The following is a 22,245-nucleotide window of genomic DNA, read 5'->3' as shown; positions in this document are numbered from 1 at the left end:
GGATATATAAAGATCACAACACAAGAATGAAATTTTTCAACCACTCCGAGCCAAAAAAATGTTACCTTACTAAACTGATAACTTTTGTTCTAGGAAATATAATATTCTGAAATGTATAAACAATGTATAAAACATCCCGATGTATATTGTGTTAAAAGTTGGATTTGATCAGATGACGGGTTTTTGAGAAACAATGTCTTAATAATAATAATAATAATAATAATAATAATAATAATAATAATAATAATAATAATAATAATAATAATAATAATAATAATAATGTTATTGGCTTTACAGCCCGCTAACTAATTTTATGGTTTTTTTTTTTGGAGACACCAAAGTGCCAGAATTTTGTCCTGCAAGATTTATTTTACATGCTAGTAAATCTACCAACAAGAGACTGACATATCTGAGCATCTTCAAATACCACCAGACTGAGCCAGGATAGAATCTGCCAGGCTGAGGTCAGAAGGCCAAGCACCTCCACCAACTGAGCCACTCAGAACAATGTCTTAAAGTTGATGCATGGTTGAAACCTGTTTAGAAACAGCACTTTTGATGTTCCACCTGCGATTAAAAATATTAAAATATAAGTTAAAAATTCCAAACCTACATGACCTAACGTGAAATGAAACGAAGAAAATGATGGCATTATTGGATTTTCTGTAGGACCTCCATCAGGGTTTCCCCTGACTTCGTCCTGGCCAGGCATGGTTCACCATCTTTCGGGTCCCAACGTGTACGCTCTGGGTGCGCCTCAACTCGCAATGAGAACGAGACACCCCGGGAATGCGGAGCCGCACAGCAGCGCAGCCCATCTTCCCTCGGTCCGCACGAGGCGGGACCTTCACTTTCATTGCGCCTTCAGGTTTAGTGTCAACGCAATGACTCGCACACATGTTAGACTCCTTGGTCCGTGTTTCAAGATGAGTCGTGAAATTACCCGAAGCTTTTGCACCGCTGACAGGAGTCTACGAGATTCTTCTGTCCGACGCATCTCCAAACCAACAGCTGAGCGGAGCCGGAGCCAGGCCGGAGGTCCATCGTCCATGCCATGCGCCCTCGCTTGTCAGGGGCTGGACGCCTGCCCCGAAGGATGGCGAATCAACTCCGCGCACGCATACCGTCAAGCTGTCGGCCGGAACACCGGGGGTCTGTCCGACGAACACGCCTTGCGACAAAGATGAACAGGCTACACACCCAGGCCTTAGACCGACACCCAACGGGTCGCGACGTCCAACGAGGGAAGAAGTGCGGCCCACCGACCTCACCATCACTACCCGGCCGAGTAGAAAGCCATTACCGCCCTGACGCCGGATTGCTCCGTGCAGGGGGACGGACCCATCTGGCCAAAGCAGGGGAAGAGGCGCGGATAAGGCTTGAATCTCCCCGGTTGAGGTATTTTCGGGTTTCTCATGTTTACCCCCGAATGGTTTCACGTACTCTTGAACTCTCTCTTCAAAGTTTTTTTCAACTTTCCCTCACGGTACTTGTTCGCTATCGGTCTCGTGGTCATATTTAGCCTTAGATGAAGTTTACCACCCACTTAGGGCTGCACTCTCAAGCAACCCGACTCTAAGGAGAGATCCTCCCGGAAGCCGCAGCGGTCTCTACGGGCCTGGCACCCTCTGCGGAGCGTGGCCCCATTCAAGAAGGACTTGAACTCACCGCAGGTTCCCGGCATAAGTGGACCCTCCCAAACACCACATTTCTCGGCAGGGTGAACCTGCGAGATTCTGTGCTGGGCTCTTCCCTGTTCACTCGCCGCCACCAAGGGAATCCTTGTTAGTTTCTTTTCCTCCGCTTAATATTATGCTTAAATTCAGTGGGTAGTCTCGCCTGCTCTGAGGTCGTGTTTGGTTTGTGCGCGTCGCGCAAAATGTTCGGTCGCTGCACACACAGCACACACTTTCGAGTTTGGTCGTGGGGCAAGGGCGGCGAACCGGCGTCAACAGACACAAAGACACTGCGCGGACCAACCCTCCCGTCTCACACACTCTCAGTGGTAGTGTCGACCGGTCCAGCTCCACCGGGATGAATCTCTTTTCAGGAGACGCAGCGACGGCCGTGGCCGCACGAACCACGACGCTCCCACCTTTCGAACACAATGTCGCGTTCAGTTTTAGCAACCGACCCTCAGCCAGGCGTGGTCCGGGAACGGAATCCATGGACCGCAATGTGCGTTCTAAATGTCGAAGTTCATGTATCCTGCAGTTCACATGTCGACGTGCAATTTGCTGCATTCTTCATCGACCCACGAGCCAAGTGATCAACCGTTCAGGGTTGTTTTTTTCATTTTTCGATCGTTCTCTCCACGGTGAGTGGAGGAAAAGCAATCATTTTCATGGGTTTCTCGTCACAGAGCTAAGAAGTGTTTTGAACATGGGTGTTGCGTGCATTTAAAACCTTCCCGCCGGGCCGAAGCCGCGACGGGCCCCCTCGTGTTATCCCTGCTCCACTGAGCTAGGGAGGTAGGTACCCAATGCCGAACGTCTGCATCGTAGGAGTCGCGGCCACGCACACCGCGACACTCCCGCTTCGGCGCCGGGCGGGGCCACCGCTTACAGCGTACGTACAGGACTCGCCTGAGCTCACAACAGCAGGCTCGGCAGGAGTCTCGCTCCTTGAGGGAGCCTCGCCGGAGGAGAGGACTGCGCGGGGCCGTCCGACTCCTCCTTCTCAAAATGTTTTTTGAAAAAAACAATTTCGGTAATGATCCTTCTGCAGGTTCACCTACGGAAACCTTGTTACGACTTTTACTCCCTCTAAATAATCAAGTTTGGTGATCTTTCCAGACACATCGGAAACTGCACGAAGCAGATCCCGTGCACCTCACTAAATCATTCAATCGGTAGTAGCGACGGGCGGTGTGTACAAAGGGCAGGGACGTAATCAATGCGAGCTTATGACTCGTGCTTACTGAGAATTCCTCGTTCATGGGGAACAATTGCAAGCCCCAATCCCTAGCACGAAGGAGGTTCAACGGGTTGCCCGGTCCTTTCGGACTAGGAGGACACGCTGATTCCTTCAGTGCAGCGCGCGTGCAGCCCAGAACATCTAAGGGCATCACAGACCTGTTATTGCTCAATCTCGTGCGGCTAGAAGCCGCCTGTCCCTCTAAGAAGATGTGTTGTCGCCTGTAGCACGAACGGATACCGGGTGCGACTATTTAGCAGGCTAGAGTCTCGAAAGGATTTAAAGTGTACTCATTCCGATTGCGGGGCCTTGGATGAGGCCCGTATCGTTATTTTTCGTCACTACCTCCCCGAGCCGGGAGTGGGTAATTTGCGCGCCTGCTGCCTTCCTTGTATGTGGTAGCCATTTCTCAGGCTCCCTCTTCGGAATCGAACCCTGATTCCCCGTTACAATCATGGTAGGCGCAGAACCTACCATCGACAGTTGGTAAGGTGGTTATTTCATAAACAACCTCCAATCTCGAGTACACATCATTTTTTGGTTGACAGTAGTACACTTTTATTTTTTACCTTTTAAAGAAATACGTTGGGGTACTCACCGAGCGAATGCTGAGAGGAGGAGGATAGCCATCAGCAAATAAAAGATTTGCAGCAATTTGAAGTGTGTTTATCTGTATGCTGGCAGGTCCCTGTGGGATCAAATAGCATATCATCTCCCAAATGGAAATCAGCAAATCTGGATCAAGCCCTGCGAGACCCATGGCAACGGAGTTTATGATCTGTAATAAAGTACACACAAAGCTAAAACATATTATGTTTGTATATTTATCATTTTAGATTAATAACTATTGTACATATCTCGGATCTTTGTAATTTGGCGTTATGCTGTTCCTGATCCTAAATAAATGAATAAATAAATAAATAAAATAAATAAAAAAATCTCTGAATTTCTACTTAGTTACAATATGTACCAAATCAACAATGACCAGAAAACCTGGAAGTTAGGTGCTCAAGTAATCTTTTCCTTTTGCTTCGTGTTTTATGTCCCTCTAAGCAAAGCAAATATGATAATCCTGTTATACAAAAGGTCTAAATCTGAGAAGGTAGCAACTGAGGGCTTAATACAGGTACAGGTCTAGTATTTTGCGTTCTTCAGTACAGAAAATGGAGAAGTTCAAATCTGAGTTCTCACAAATGCAAGCTTACTCATACAGATACGTCACTCAATGGCAATGGAAATGCAGTTAAATTGTAATTTTATTAATTAAATTAATTCATGTTTACACCTGGAACACTGATTTCAAATAATCTATTTTTTTTCTAATGGTTTAATTTTGCTCTAACACATAAAAGCTTTCCAGTGATGCAAGTAAGGGAGAGGACTAGAATTGGGAAGATAGCAATTGTGGCCTTAATTAAGGTACACACCCTGCATTTGCCCAGTGTGAAAATGGGAAACCACCGAAAACCATCTTCAGGGCTGCCAAATGAGGGACTTGAACCCATCATCTCCTGAAAGCAAGCTCACAGCAATGCAGCCCTAAATGCATGGCCAACTCGCTCAGTTCAAATAATCTAATCATCTTTCTGACCAATATGGAAATGAACGTATGCATCAGAGACTTGGACACTGACAACAAGAGATGAGAGTAAAATTCAGGCCACAGAGATGAAATTCCTGAGGAGTATGGTAGAGAAGACAAGGAGAGTCAGAGTAGGAAATGCTGAGGTCAGAAAAGGCTGTTGCTTTCCTCACCAGCTCAGTGGATTCGGGTGAAAATCTTTGTTATCCATTAGTGGTGCAAGGTCAAAAATCATTAAATTTTTTCACTCTACTAAGGAAGCTTCAATTTTTTTTTTTTTTTTTGCTAGTTGCTTTACGTCGCACCGACACAGATAGGTCTTATGGCGACGATGGGACAGGGAACGGCTAGGAGTGGGAAGGAAGCGGCCGTGGCCTTGATTAAGGTACAGCCCCAGCATTCGCCTGGTGTGAAAACGGGAAACCACAGAAAACCATCTTCAGGGCTGCCGACAGTGGGGTTCGAACCTACTATCTCCCGAATACTGGATACTGGCCGCACTTAAGCGACTGCAGCTATCGAGCTCGGTGGAAGCTTCATTAAAATGGACGGAAGATAGGGACAATAAAAGAAAAGATGGAGCAAGCCAAAAGGAAGAGAATAGACTGTCTGATCTATTATAAATACAGTACAAATAATGTTTCCTGGCAACAGGAACTGACAAGCTAATTGATGAAGAGGCTGCAGAGAGAGATGAAACGTGACAGAGAGGGTGGTCAATTATTATTGGACTGTCCACTAATGTTACCAACAGTATTCTGATTTCAACACAGATGGAGGCATAAGTTCTGCTAATAAATATAAATATGTATAAACACATTATTTCATTATTTTTAAAATCCATTTTCCACACCAATATAGCATTGCAAAGGTCATAATTCTGCTACAAATAAATTTCTTTTACTCTATATTTGAGTAGGGGAAATGGGACCCATTGGAAAAGCAGATAAAATACTTCAAATGAGTAAGTGAAAAGTGGTTAAATAAGCAAACATGTGATGCAAAAATAACTTTTTTTAAATATAAAATGGAAGACATTTCAGCACAAGATGGTCACAAGAATTTCAAAATAACTCACCGTAAGGATATAATTTTGAAGAATTATACATTCATCATCATGTGCAATTTCCACAAAGCATGGTGACAAATCCAGTTCTAAGTCACCAATAGCCTGAAGTCTGGATATAAATCTCTTAAGTACAAATGGTTTGGTATGAGTCGCGCTACCTTTCTGCACTTCAATAACATCTGGAAAACAGATTCCAAGATTAATACATGTATAATGCTTATAACTTTATATTGATGGATAAAGTCATAAAACGTGTAAAACAGAGTATCGGTGGTTATGTAGTGAATGCTTTGGTATTTTCAGATGATGTGGTGATTTGGAGAAAGGAAGAAAAGGAAGTACAAGGAGACTGGACATTTGTAATGAAAATCTGAAGGAGTTTGAAATGGTAATTAGTAAAAAGAAAACTGTAGTCATGCACTGTGGAAAAGAGAAAAAGAGAAGCCAAGTGAACATAGACAGAGAATGGTTAGAGAATGTAGAACAGTTTACATATCTGGGTAGCATTGTTAATGGAAGAAATGAAATCAACTCTGAAATTAATAACAGACTAAGTAAAAGTACATTTTATCATCAGGTCAGAGAGCTTTTATGGGATGACAAAATACCCATGAGAACGAAATTAACATTATATAAACAGTATTTCCTTCCAATTGTAACATACGGACTAGAAACACTAGTAACTAATAAGAGACAAGATAGTACGATCCAAGCAGTAGAAATGAAATTTTTAAGAATATCGGTTAAAAAGACAAGAAGAGATAGAATTCAAAATATTAAACTGAGAGAAGAGCTAAATACAGAACTGTTAGTGCAGAACATACAGAAAGCAAGACTGAGATGGTTTGGACATGTAAAAAGAATGGGAAAGGAACGGGTAGCAAGAAGGGAATTGGAAAGAGAAGTTAACGGAAAGAGACCAGTTGGAAGACCGAGAAAAAGATGGATGGATCAGATTTGGAAGGACATTAGAGAAGTTGAATTGGATGTGGCAAAATTAATGAAGCAGGAAAAGTGGAAGGACAGAAAGGAGTGGAGGAGGCTTGTTAACCACACATGGGCGACTGGAGTGGGACATTGATGATGATGGTGATGCTTATAGCCTGTCATGAAGATATAATTAACACAGGCAATGTACTTTCTAATTTAGTGCTAAGAATTTATCTATAATACATTTACAAAAATAACCTTAAAAGTCTATAAATGATTATGAAAATATATTTCTGAACATCTTACAGTAGTCAGAATATAAAATGTTACTGCTTCGCAAATTATTGTCAAATGTATAAACCATAGCATATAACAGATATTTAACCTTTTTACTCTGACGAAGAGAGACGCGTAGCCTTGAGGATGAGAGTCTGGAATGACTGGCCCTGCCCACTGCATGGAATACATTTTGCTGTCTGCTTTCTCGTTCGCATTTAGTCACATCATTAAAACACAAAAGGTTGACTATAATTTTTAATACATAGTTCTGTCAAATATCATTGCATATAATTTAGACCCTTTCATTATGCAAAGCTTCCCATCTTCCTTTTGTATCTGTGACTTTGGACAAAGCACTAGCAGAGGTAAGTCCTTCCTGTCTTCATCTTCTTCAAACTCACTGCCCAGTATGTTGGTCCACGTTTCCTCTAAAGCGTACAGTTTCTCCTATATAATGGGATACAGTACCAACATGGTCTATAAAAGCGCTAATACATTGGCAGTGAACAGCAACTACATGAAAAGTGATGAGCACAAAGATCACTCAAACCATTACCACTGAAGTGACTGGCTCTGACATCTGGCAACTCTACTACTAACTACAAATTCACACAAGAAAACTGCTAGACATCAAGAAAGTCAAACTTCTCCAGCAGTCCACCGTAGCAAAGCACAGAAAAGCCTGACAACACACGACTGCTATAGCAGTCCACCAGCCATGTGGCATCACTCCCATGCAACTGCTGAAGCAGTCAACCAGCTATCCGGCAAGGCTTTCTCTCGGCTGCTACAGCAGTCCACCGAAGTGGAAAGACTAATAGTGTAAGCACACATCACTCAGAAAATTCTCTAAATTATGTCCAATTTTATTACTACTTTGTTGTGTAATGACTATATGAACATTTGCTCTTAAAACTTATCTATCCTCATAACATCCTTACATATTCTTAGTTTCTCTCCATGCAGACACAAACTTCTGTATTCTTTCACAGTGCCACTCTGTTTACCAATGTCACAAGTATTCTTTACTCCAGCAATAAGTTCTAATTTCCCCTTTGCATATTGTATAACTTAAATGATCAAAATGGTGGCAGATCAAAAGAGCCAAATATAAGCAGAAACGTAAACAGAGCAGAACAATTGTCTGAAGCCTTTTTATAACTTGGATATGTACTTGTGAGATATCTTCATGAGGATGAACTCTCAAAAATGCTTCAACTTCAGCAGCCTACATATCCCAAGGAGGAACATATTCATGAAATGAATTTTTTCGCAGTCCAAAAGACAAGTCAGAACATACTAACTAAAGGAATTTATTAAAACATGGCAATTCTGTAAGATACCACTCATGGAATACTTTTCTGTCTCAGGCAATTAAGGATGAATATGTCTCAATAAGAGAGAACAAAAAAGAAAAAACAATATCTGTCAGGTTTTGTCCTGGTGATTTTACATCATACTTACACAGAGAAGATTTTTCATGACACAAGGATAGGGAAGGGCTAGAATCAAGAAGGTAGCAGCCATGGCCTTAATTAAGGAATGGGAATACATGGAAAACCATCTCCAGGGCTGCCAATCAATCAATCACTACTGATCTGCATTTAGGGCAGTCACCCAGGTGGCAGATTCCCTATCTGTTGTTTTCCTAGCCTTTTCTTAAATAACTGCAAAGAAATTGGAAATTTATTGAACATCTCTCTTGGTAAGTTATTCTAATTCCCAACTCCTCTTCCTATAAACGAATATTTGCCCCAATTTATTCCCTTGAATTCCAACTTTATCTTCATGTTGTAAAGCCACTAGGATTGAAGAATATTTTCAGGATGTCTTCCTTTAAGCTTTGACAATTTCACTTCCTACTGAAGGGCCGCGATTTCTCACATCTCAAGTCTAAGTGAGCTGGAGTGGAAATTTTGCTCTACTAAAGGTCATCTGCCAGTTGACAGTTTCACTGTATCTGTAACAAAGAACACTTACTGAATGCTATCATCCAAAACTGAATCCAGGTTGGCTGTGTTACAATAGATGTTTGCAACTGTAGATAATTTGTTTTGCTTTTAAGTCCTACTAACTAATTCTACGGTTTTCAGAGACCAAAATTTTGCCCTACGGGAGTCCGTCCGTAAGCCGATAAATGTACTGACATGTAACTGGGTTATTTGAGTGCCTACAAATACCACCGAACTTAGGTAGGATCGTACCCAAGTGCTTGAGCTCAGAAGGTCGGTACTACACCATCTGAGCTACTCAGCCCAGCATTGCTGCTTCTTCTACTTCTTCTTTTTCTTTGTTTGCATCCTTGGGTTTTAAATCTTCCCCAGTACTCCCGTATTCGCTTTCTGTGAACCTTTATCAGTCCACTTCTTGCCTGTTTTCAACTTTGGCTTATATTGGAATCGATGGTATCCTTGAACTTTCTTCTGGAGAAAAACACGTTCCTAGATGACTTCGTGTGTGATTGCTATTTCTTGAAGGTCTTTTTCAACTTCGATGAACCAGGTACAAAGTAGCAAATATCCAGTTGGCATACCTGCCAACTTCACAAAACTAAAAATTAGGAGGTTTTGATATGAAAAACAGGAAAAATAAGGAGAAATCAGGAGATACAATTGGTCAGAACTGCTTATTCTACACGTTTTGCACAATACAGAAGAATATATATTATAATACTTACTGTCGGCAGATTTGCTGGCACATAAAAGACCTCCTGCGAGACTAAATTCCAGAACCTCGGCATCTCCAAAAACCGTAAAAGTAATTAGTGGGACGTAAAGCCAATAAGATTATTTATTTTATTTTATTTAAATCATTAGTCAATACAGAACGCAACATGAAATTTATAAATATTCCAGTCTAGCAGGAGCTGAATGACGGAAATGGATGATTATGAATATACTAGAAATCAATATTTGGACTAGGTGCTGCTACGCTAAACGTAACACAAATTGCAGTTTCTTTAAATCCTCAGCATAGTGGATTTAAATGCCAAGTCGCCTCTGTGCTACGGAAGAAGTTCTAAGCCCCATACTTACACTTTCTCAGATTCATGGAAGACTGTTTAAAGTAGAATAACTTCGGTACTATGAATTTTATGGCTTTCAATAATACTTTAACATACATGTTCACCTCTATTCTGTACAAAATATGATTTTATCCTATCTTAATTGGTGTGGAATGTCTTGAAATAACCCTCAACGCAGATAACCTACTTCACAGTCTGGACACCAAAATACAGAGTCTCTCTGAATTTTCTGCTTGTAACACAAAACACATCATTTGGTTAGCCAACACTTAACCTCAGTTGGTGGAATTCTCTCACTGAAATGCCTTTCATGAGAAAAGGTATATTCTTGGCTCAAGAATGCTGTCCAGGCACCTTTCTTTAATACGAATGTGAATGTTCCACAAGTAGTGCCTGAATGACATCAACTCTAAAATTCAAGAGATCTATTTAGATTCTGATAAATTTCTCCAGCAAATGATCATTGCGTTTAGAACTGAAACATTCATTAGCCTCCTGAATAACTTGATGTACACCCTGATCATCACTCTCCTCTAAAATGTAACCATGAAGGAGCTGATCTTTCAGATCAACTCCACCCATGTACTTGGCAACAGAAACAGCCTTTTCTTGACGACGCCTTGTTTTGTTTTTTGCTTTTCTTGTTTTTGGTTATGGATCAATCAATCAATCAATCAATCAATCAATCAATCAATCAATCAATCAATCAATTCACTACTGATCTGCATTTAGGGCAGTCGCCCAGGTGACAGATTCCCTATGTGTTGTTTACCTAGTCTTTTCGTCCACATTACTCAAAGCACCATCTGAATCTAACAAACTTCCATCAGAAGAAAAAGGGTTGTTTTCCAATTTGCATCAAATTCACAAATTGTATTGTATGTTACTGATGCCATGACAGAAACCACAAACCAATTCTTTATCTTCTTTTGTACTTCCCATCAAACATACCGCCGGGCTGAGTGGCTCAGATGGTTGAGGCGCTGGCCTTCTGACCCCAACTTAGCAGGTTCAATCCTGGTTCAGTCCAGTGGTATTTGAAGGTGCTCAAATATGTCAGCCTCACGTCAGTAGATTTACTGGCACGTAAAAGAACCCCCGCGGGACTAAATTCCGACACCTCTGCATCTCCGAAAACCATAAAAGTAGTTAGTGGATATAAAGCAAATAACATTATTATTATTCAAACATAGCAAGATGTCCCTAATGGAATTTTCCATGGTTTCACTTTACTCTAAATACCACAAGCTATGTAAATGCGATGCAAACTTTCATTCATATGACTCTGTACCAAATGATGTAAACCACAAGCCTAAGATGGTGAAATTTTATCCAACGCATTAGTAGAACTGTGATGTAATTTTAATTTGATGATATTTAGCAAGCAAGACTGTGAATTTAATCTTTTAAAAATATAACAGAACTTCATTTTAACACTCGTCCATTGAATGTTTTCATGTCATGACTTGTCAATGTTTATAAAATTTTTGGCTGAAGATAACCATGAGGTCGAAACAAGTCCAAAATAATTTAGCTTTTATACAGTATGAATGTTCAAGAACAGTTGGATGTGGTGAATGGGAAGATCGAAGAATGTGGATTGAAAATAAGTGTAGAAAAGAGCAAAACTCCTGTCATGACTAGAGGGGAGAAAGAAGGGAACGGTCAGATTAGACTTGCAGACAAGCCCCTGGAAGTAGTGGAGACGTTCAAATACTTGGGGAGTGAATTCATGGAGAATGCACGACTGGATGCTGAAATTAGTAAGAGGATTCAAGCTGGAAGCTGTTTCTATCATAGTGTAAGAAACATGTTATGGGACAAAGATGTGCCAATGGAAGCAAAGGAAACTATGTACAAGATGTATTACGTACCAATAACAACTTACGGAGCAGAAACTTGGACAATGACAAAGAAGGATCAATCAATCAATCAATCAATCAATACTGATCTGCATTTAGGGCAGTCGCCCAGGTGGCAGATTCCCTATCTGTTGCTTTCCTAGCCTTTTCCGAAATTATTTCAAAGAAATTGGAAATTTATTGAACATCTCCCTTGGTAAGTTATTCCAATCCCTAACTCCCCTTCCTATAAATGAATATTTGCCCCAGTTTGTCCTCTTGAATTCCAACTTTATCTTCATATTGTGATCTTTCCTACTTTTATAAACGCCATTCAAACTTATTCGTCTACTAATGTCATTCCACGCCATCTCTCCGCTGACAGCTCGGAACATACCACTTACATGTTATAAACCTCATTTTAGGTCCGTATTGAAAATTTAACAGTTCAACAATGATAAAGGTGTTTTAATTTATTCCACCTATTCAATACTTATATTATCACGTATAGTTGTTACATAATTAAATTCTTAGTTACATGGGACATGTTTCGCCCTCAATTAAGGGCATCTTCAGCCTAAATACAATAATCAAAAATACAACTAAATTAAAAGTGGACGTTAAATACAATCATAAAAAATACAACTAAAATAAAAAGTGGAAGTTAAAAGTTTAGTCTGTACTTAAAATTCAGAACAATAAAATTGTGAAAAATGATAAAATAAAAAGATGCTAATGGAAAACTGTCTTATGATTAAACTATAATCTTGTCAGAGACTAAAACTTCTATTAAAATTCAAATTAAAACAGTTCATATAAAATATTGGAAAATCAAAGTGGTAGTAATAAAAAGCCAACGACATGAGGGCGTGTACACAAGCATACTGTTACACACTGTTACACACTGTTATAACAGTTATAACACCAGACTTAGAGCCAACAGACGGGCAGCAACCAACTCAACAGTAGTTAAGAAATAACAACTTCCACTTACATAAAACTTATTTCTGCATCTGTTGACATTTTCTGGCAAGGATTCAGCCATTTTATTACATACCGGTGCTAACGGCCTCTTACAATTTTTCAATAGATGCTTCTGCCTTACTTACTACGAATTTCATCAACGGCCTTGAAAAGATTGTATTCATGACAATCAAGTTTATGCTTGTGTACACGCCCTCATGTCGTTGGCTTTTTATTACTACCACTTTGATTTTCCAATATTTTATATGAACTGTTTTAATTTGAATTTTAATAGAAGTTTTAGTCTCTGACAAGATTATAGTTTAATCATAAGACAGTTTTCCATTAGCATCTTTTTATTTTATCATTTTTCACAATTTTATTGTTCTGAATTTTAAGTACAGACTAAACTTTTAACTTCCACTTTTTATTTTAGTTGTATTTTTTATGATTGTATTTAACGTCCACTTTTAATTTAGTTGTATTTTTGATTATTGTATTTAGGCTGAAGATGCCCTTAATTGAGGGCGAAACATGTCCCATGTAACTAAGAATTTAATTATGTAACAACTATACGTGATAATATAAGTATTGAATAGGTGGAATAAATTAAAACACCTTTATCATTGTTGAACATACCACTTAGTCGAGCAGCTCTTCTTCTTTCTCTCAATTCTTCCCAACCCAAACATTGCAACATTTTTGTAACACTACTCTTTTGTCGGAAATCACTCAGAACAAATCGAGCTGCTTTGGATTTTTTCCAGTTCTTGAATCAGGTAATCCTGGTGAGGGTCCCATACACTGGAACCATACTCTAGTTGGGGTCTTACCAGAGACTTATATGCCCTCTCCTTTACATCCTTACTACAACCCCTAAACACCCTCATAACCATGTGCAGAGATCAGTACCTTTTAATTACAATCCCACTTATGTGATTACCCCAATGAAGATCTTTCCTTATATTAACACCTAGATACTTACAATGATCCCAAAAAAGGAACTTTCACCCCATCAACGCAGTAATTAAAACTGAGAGGACTTCTCCTATTTGTGAAACTCACAACCTGACTTTTAACCCCGTTTTTCAACATACCATTGCCTGCTGTCCATCTCACAACATTATCGAGGTCACGTTGCAGTTGCTCACAATCTTGTAACTTATTTATCACTCTATAGATAATAACATCATCCGCAAAAAGCCTTACCTCCGATTCCACTCCTTTACTCATATCATTTATATATATAAGAAAACATAAAGGTCCGATAACACTGCCCTGAGGAACTCCCCTCTCAACTATTACAGGGTCAGACAAAACTTCACCTACTCTAACTCTCTGAGATCTATTTTCTAGAAATATAGCAACCCATTCAGTCACTCTTTTGTCTAGTCCAATTGCACTCATTTTTGCCAGTAGTCTCCCATGATCCACTCTATCAAATGCTTTAGACAGGTCAATCGCGATACAGTCCATTTGACCTCCAGAATCCAAGGATAAGAGTCGAGTACAGGCAGCCGAAATGAAGTTCTTGAGGAGTATGATACAGAAGAGTAGAAGAGACAAAATAAGGAATGGGAAAATCTGGGAAGAAATTGGAGTGGAAAAAATGAATGATAGAATAGAGAAGAGCCGATTATGATGGTCTGGGCACATAAAGCAAATGCTATTGGCTTTACGTCGCACCGACACAGATAGGTCTTATAGCGACGATGGGACAGGAAAGGGCTAGGAGTGGGAAGGAAGCGGCCGTGACCCTAATTAAGGTACAGCCGCAGCATTTGCCTGGTGTGAAAGTGGGGAAACAATGGAAAACCATCCTCAGGACTGCCAACAGTGGGGTTCGAACCCACTATCTCCCGAATACTGGATACTGGCCGCACTTAAGCGACTGCAGCTATCGAGCTCGGTATAAAGCAAATGAGTGATGAAAGAATGCCAAAAAAGGTGATGGAAATGCAAATGCAAGGAAGGAGAGGCCGCGGACGACCACGAATGAGATGGAAGGACACAATCAAACGCAGTATTAGAGAAAGAAACCTGGACTGGGACACAGTGTTGGAGGAGAGTGGTGGAAAGACCAAAGAAAGTGGAGAGGAACGATATTTGCCCCTACCCGGCTACAGCTGGATAGTGGAAAATGATAATGATGATGATGATGATGATGATGATGACAGTATTACTAATAAAGTATTGAATAGGTAAAACCATTTGTAGCTTTTTAGCTTTAGATTTGTAATGTTCACTACATGACGAGCATTGATCAGCATTCCACACTGACAGGTTAAGGATTTACCAAGAGATAGATATCATAAGAATCAGCTTAATTCATGCTATAGAATGTTCAAAACATTCTAGAAGAACTTTCAGCAGTTCTTTTGTACTCATGGTCAAAATTCTTGGATTTTGTAATCACACACACAACAACCAACTACTGTACAATCCCTACAGCCAATCAGTACATAATCAACCAATTCCAACTCACCACGTAAGCACTGTATGTAGTTATCAACGATCCTCATAAAGAGAGTTGGATGCAACTTCAGCAGCAACTGCATGATCCTGATCTGACCTTCAACAGATAACTGATGAATACCAGACAGCCGCTTGCATCCAAGGAAGAAAAACATACGTCCCAAAATCCAGGTACTGTAAGCTGCATTTCAAAAGTAAAAGAATGTGAAATTAACTTTCATTCATCCATCTATATAAATTGGTATATCTATCAAATATTCTATACAAACCACAATGCAAAAAAAACATTAATGACAGTGATAAGTACAAATTTCATGGTGATAAATATGTATCAAAAATTTTCAAAATGTCAAGATGAATGAGTTACAAACAAGATTTCAAGGAATAATTTTCTTTATGCAGCCTATACTTTTGAAGACGAAACATGAGTAAAAGACAGAAACTAGGATTGCGATGACTCCCAAAAGGGTTATTAAAAAGCCATCAGCCCTTACCTCACAATGGATTACACTTTTTTCTTTTTTTTTTTCTAGTGATTTAATGTAACAGTAACACATTCAAGGTTTTCTGCGACAAGGATTGGGAAGGGCCACCCTAGGATTGGGAAGCAAGTGGCCATGGCCTTAAGGTACAGCCCCAGCATTTGCCTGGGGTGAAAATGAGAAACCACAGAAAACCATCCTCAGAGCTGCCGATGGTAGAATCCCAAACGTAAGCTCACAGTTGCGCGACTCTAACCGCACAGCCAACTTGCTCAGTGATTACATATAACATGCAAATAAAATAGAAATTGTATTATCAGATGAGAGAAAAAAATTAAAGAATCTCTACACAAATAACATGTTTCTTCTCTTCTCTTAGAGTCAAAACCTTACCTAAACATTCTTGTTCCTTCTCACGGAAATGGATCAGACAGCATTTACAATTAGGTATTACAACGGTCTCCAGCAATATAGGGAACTTCATAATAGAGTTGAAGAAATCACTAATAGACTCGCTATCCAGGCTATTTGAAATTGTCTGCATGGTAGAATTGATGGTTTTCCATGCTTTGTCTTGACGAACATTTCGCAAGTTTTCATTGCACGTAGTTCTGAAACAATTAAGGAAATTTTTATTTTCTTAATAAATATGACTACTAACATTAAGTTTATTCAGTTTCAAATTCTAACAGCACTCGGAGAAGTCCAGTATAACTACAATTTAGATAAACTACAATTTAGATATTAGCAACTTACCTGAGACCAGTGGCAGATGGTGTTGAACTTGATTCTGATTCTGATGACCTGTTAAAAGAAATAAAAATCATTTAATTTTAGGTTATTTTATCCAATTGTATGTATGTGCATGCACACACACACACAGTCAAAGGTGCGTCAGAAACCGCATCAACATAAAAGTTTTTTTATGCTGCACCAACACGGATATTAGTATTTTTTTTAATATTATAGGTCTTATGGCGATAATGGGATGGGAAAGATCTAGGAGCAGGAAGGAAGGAATCGTGGCCTCAATGAAGGTACAGCCCCAGCATCTGCCTGGCATGAAAATTGGAAATCACGGAAAACCATTTCCAGGGCTGCCGACAGTAAGGTTCAAACTCACTATCTCCTGAATGCAAGCTGACAGCTACATGACGCAAACCACGCAGCCACTTGCTCGATCAGTATGAAAGTACTGGCGATTCTGGTGTACGACTCTGAGATGCATCATTGCAGTCCATCTAGCAACAATAATATAAGAACTCGGCAAGTTTGAGTTCTCTAGCCTCTCTCACTCCAACTCCAAGCACGTAACCTATAAGAAGAGCCCTTGTTAAACTGAGCAACCCAGTGGAAGGTTGAGTATCCAACCCCAGTGGGAAACTGGGTCAGCGAGCAGGTCAGTGCGGGAGGATCCCCACTCTTTCATTCATTAAGGTGTGGTGCTTACTACGGCATATATGGCGTGCTGTACTGCTTGTAGCCATAGGAGTGCAATCAGAGATAGTCGACAACTAGAAAGACGCTCCTGAAGGATACCATCTTAATCTCCAAATGTCGAATAAGGGACAACTCCAACTAAACCAGATTACGTCCATCAGGTCTAACAACCTCAGCAGTTTTCGGATCTCCCGTTGTCGTAGACTCTATGCCACTGGACCAGCGTCCTGAAACTGTCAAGGGCCGTGTGACTGTTGATGTGCACCAGCATTCCCACGTTAAAAAATTTCACGCACAGGCGTCGTTTGGAAAGCGACACCATCTGCTCAATACCAAAGTCCTGCGGCGATCGGCAAGTTGCAACGGGGGCAGGATAGTGTAATCTGGGAGCTCCTAGTGATGAGTTGGCAGCACGTAGGCGGCGAGTGTGTGATCGGCGTTTTGCTCGAGGACAGACTGTAGAGCAACTTGTGTGCTACACCCATGACTGGGCAGCCCTATTTAGAGACCCTCTGCTCACCCTGAATGGGGAGGTGGCTACAAAAGGCGCCCTAAACATAGGCAGTCTAACTTCTCACCTGACTGGATTTCCGTGCTCAGTGGCTAAATCAATTTGTGATAGAAACAGAAGAAAGATTTGCAACATGAATATAGCTACCTGGAATATTCGTACTCTGATGGACACTGATGTAGATAACCAACCAGAGCAACGTACAGCAATAAAAAGTCGTGAGTTGAAGAAATACAACGTAGATATTGCTGCTCTTAGTGAAACTAGGCGTGCTGGAGAAGGACAACTCAAGGAGCATAGCGGTGGCTATACATTTTTCTGGAAAGGAAAAGATGAAGGCGAATTAAGAATTCATGGAGTAGGTTTTGTAATAAAGAATGAGCTTATTCACAATCTTGATGAGTTCCCATCTGGAATTAATGAAAGACTCATGACACTCCATCTGAAACTCAAGAACAACCAAAGAGCTATGTAATCAGTGCATATGCCCCAACGTTGAAGTCAGAAGATGATCAAAAGGAAGCGTTCTATAACCAACTTGATGAACTCCTGTCGAATGTACCCAAGTCAGAAAGCTTATTCTGCTGGGAGACTTTAATGCTCGGGTTGGCAGAGAATTGTCACTTTGGCCTGGAACTATTGGTAATGGAACCTCCTACTCACGAAGTGTTCTGAATATGTTCTTGTCATTACAAATACACTCTTCCGCCAGAGGATAGATTTAAAACAACATGGCAACATCCCACATCAAAGCACTGGCACTTAATTGACTACAATATTGTCCGCGCCAGAGATAAGCGCGATGTTCATATATCCAAAGTTATGACTGGTGCTCATGACTGCTGGACTGACCACCGCTTAGTTCGATCTGTGATGGCTATACAGGTTCCTCCAAAACGACGGATTCAGGGGAAGGCGATAAAACAAACTAAATACTGAACAACTTAGGAACAACAGTATCAAATCTGCCTATCAAGTACAATAGCTCCCAGAAGATATTGAGCAGCACTGGTCATTATTAAAATCAGCTATTATAGCAGCTGGCAAAGAAGCAGTTGGTTTTAATAAGAGGAAACATCAGGACTGGTTTGACGAGAATGGCAAAGAAATATGTGACCTAACTGATAAAAAGCAGAAAGCCTACAACACTTGGCAAAATGATCCAAATTAATTTCCCAAGAAACAGAGATATCAACAATTCAAAACGGAAGTCCAGAAGAGATGCAGATGATCAAGAATAAATGGTGGACAGACAAAACAATGGAAATGGAGAATTTAATCACCTCCAACAACACTAGTGCCTTCTTCAGTGCTACCAAAGCTATTTATGGTCCCTCCACCAAAGGTCTTAATTGTCTACAATCCAAAGACGGTACTGAATAAAGACCCTGACTCAATAGCTTCCCGTTGGAAAGAACATTTTCAACACCTCCTGAACAGAAACTCACATGTTGAGGAAGATGTGTTTGCTGATATTCCACAACAGCCAATTCAAGATCACTTAGGTGAAGTCCCTTCTATTCAAGAAATTGAGAAGGCCATTCAACAGCTGAAGAATAAAGGCACCTGGACAAGATGGAATTCCAGCTGAGCTCTTCAAGGAGGGTGATCCTTTGCTAATTCAGTACATACACACATGCTGTTTGTGAAAATGTGGAACACGGGAACAATCCCTGCTGATCTACGGGATGCTTCCATCATCACTATCTTCAAGAAAGGGGACAAGACTCTGTGTAACAATTATCAAGGAATATCATTACTCTCTGCTGTGGGAAAAATTCTTGCTAGAGTATTGTCTAATCGTTTACTGCCATTGACTGAATTGTGTCTACCAGAAACTTAGTGTGGTTTCAGGCCAAACAGAAGCACAATTGATATGATTTTCAGTGCAAGACAAATGCAGGAAAAGTCTAGAGAGCAAATCCAACCCTTGTACATGGCGTTTATAAATCTTGTCCAGGCTCTGTTGATCGAGAAGCTCTATAGAGAATTATACTCTGATTGGATGTCCAAGCAAATACATACAGATACTCAGACTGCTGCACGACGACATGTTTGCTACTGTTCATTCTAATACAAGACCAGGAGACCCTTTCCGTATTTCTACTGGAGTCAAACAAGGTTGTGTAATTGCTCCAACATTGTTCTCCCTATTTGTTGGAACTATACTACACCTTGTGGATGATACACTGCCATCAGGTGTAGAACTTCTGTACAGAACTGATGGAAATCTGTTTAATATTAACAGACTGCGAGCTAAGACCACGGTGTCCTCAGTGTCAGTTATAGAGCTTCGGTACTCAGATGACAATGTTATTTTAGCCAACACAGAGGAAGATCTGCAATCAATCCTCAATGCATTTAATCAAGCATATGAAAGTATCGGACTGGAAATTAATATTAATAAGACTAAGGTCCTTTACCAGCCGGCACTAAATCCCAATAAGAGGACTCCGGCTATTACAATCAATGGCCAGTCTCTGCAGAACATAAATCATTTTCCTTACCCTGGAAGCCATCTCTCAACATGATGCAGAAATCCAATACCGTTTAAGATGTGCTAGTGCAGCTTTCGGTCATCTCCTAAGAAGAGTGTTTGACAATCATTATATCAGTGTGAGAACCAAACTGTACGTTTACAATGCTGTTGTAATTCCTACTCTTATCTACGGTTGCGAGACCTGGACAACTTACAGGAGAAACCTAAAATGCTTGGAAAAATACCATCAACGATGTTTGCGCAGAATACTGAAAATTAAATGGCAAGATCGTCGAACGAACATTAGTATCCTCAAGGAAGCCAACACTACAAGCATGGAACAAAGATAGTCAGGCATCAGCTACGCTGGACTGGTCATATCGTCCGTATGCCAGATACATGCCTCCCAAAGAAAATCATGTACTCCCAGCTAAAGAATGGCCACCATAACCATGGAAGGCAGCTTAAACGATATAAGGATGTTCTAAAGTGTAATCTCAAAAGGTGTCATATTGATATGGTCAACTGGGAAACTACAGCTGAGGATAGGTCCAAATGATGTAGCATTGTATACAACAGAGTTGAACATCTAGAAAAATATAGGAGAAGATTAGAAGCCGAGAGGAGGAACCACAGGAAAGAACGAGTGAATGTGAGGGATGGTGTTCTTGCACAACCATCTGCTGCAACAACTAGTGTGTGCTGCCACTGCAATAAAATCTGTGCATCCAGAATCGGACTGTTCAGCCATCTGAGACGACACAATTAATGTCCAAATGACATTGTATTTATGTACTATATATTCACTGACAAATAAATGCCTATGATGATTATCTTAATGTACACCATACCCCCAGAACGGATCATGAATACACAGTTTTACTGTTCATTTTTGGAACATCACCTGCCACCAGCGTTGAGCAAGAAGCGACAACACTTTCTGCAAATGCCACCCATCTATTTTGCAGCTTTTTTATTTATACACTCGATGAGCCTGGGAAGTGCTTTATCATCTCCCATAATCACCAGAATTAAGTATCCTGTGATTTTGATTTGATACCTCAGATGAAGGCACTGTTGTTCTCTAAGTTCTGCAGGTGAAAGCTATTTTTTTTTCTTTTTTTTTTTTAACGCCATCCAGAGAACGGGCGCTGTTACAAGGATACTACAGCTTCCACATTGCCACCAACGGGTTCTTCAAAATGCTAGGGACTGCAGATGTTTCATAGACACTATCAGTTGTAATTAATAGTTGCCACTAATGTATGTATGTACAGAAATCCCATGACAAATTGTTGTTAGTAAAATGCTATCTCAGAGAAATTTCTTTCACCGCAACACTGAGAAAAAAAGATGGGTAAAAATCAAACACTGGTATAAATTCACAATTTAAACTTGACTATGCTGCAAATAAAAGATTTGCTTAAAAACAACATCCATCAACTTACAGCAGAGAGCAACTTATTCCAGGCACCTAAAAAATTAATATTAGCAAATTAGTGTTCTTTAGTAATGTAAGTAATGTTATTAAAATCATTCACAAAATTGATAAGCCAACAAACATTTTCTGTCTTCAAGACCTCATCAACACACTCACTTCAAAAGATTTCCAGTTTTAGGAAAATTACCATCCACAGTTTCTGTCCTTTTGGTGTCAATCATAAGCCGTGAAAGAGGTTTCAACCAAATGAACCTTGTGTAAATTAATTATAGGCCCTCCACCAAAGGATGTAAACAAATGATCCTTTAATAATACCTTTACTTCAAAAGTTCCCAGATATGTCTAATATCTAAAAGTACAAGGGTGCTTGAAATATGTAGCTCACCAGATTATTTCAAAAGAAAAGATATAATAATCTGCTTACACTAAGATCACTACCTGGCTTCTATAAAGAAGAAGGAAAAGAAGAATGTTCTTGGTTTTATACATCAGTAAATGTGAGACTGGCATATCTGACCACCTTCAAATACAGTTACGGCAAACTCAAGCGGGACGCACTTTCCCAATGGAGGCAGCTACTGTTCTCTTATAAAAGAAGGAATTAGGGAACAACCTCATTATCATAAAAACATGGAAAAATGAAAAGCATACAATGATTTTCCCTTTCTTGCCTAAATGTCATACCAGCTGCTGAAAAGATATCTGTTTTCTTTTATGCAGACTTGGTAGTATCCAAGTTACATTGTAATTCTTCATCTGTTATTTCACTTATCACTCTTCTAATGGCCTCAACAGCATGTGTATTGTTCTGA

At 40.1% G+C, this 22,245-nt stretch overlaps 1 non-coding gene across 1 annotated transcript; it reads right to left on the bottom strand.

Annotated features, from left to right (window-relative positions):
• Positions 1–2,130: 2,130 nt before the first annotated feature.
• On the bottom strand, positions 2,131–2,285 carry LOC136875145 (5.8S ribosomal RNA). The gene has a single exon (XR_010860395.2). It is a non-coding gene; the product is annotated as a 5.8S ribosomal RNA (ribosomal RNA).
• Between the last annotated feature and the right edge of the window lie 19,960 nt (positions 2,286–22,245).

This window comes from Anabrus simplex, chromosome 5 (assembly GCF_040414725.1).
Source record: "Anabrus simplex isolate iqAnaSimp1 chromosome 5, ASM4041472v1, whole genome shotgun sequence".
Classification (NCBI taxonomy): domain Eukaryota; kingdom Metazoa; phylum Arthropoda; class Insecta; order Orthoptera; family Tettigoniidae; genus Anabrus; species Anabrus simplex.
The sequence above is the reverse complement of the archived record's forward strand: the minus strand, read 5'-3'. Positions and strand labels throughout refer to the sequence as shown.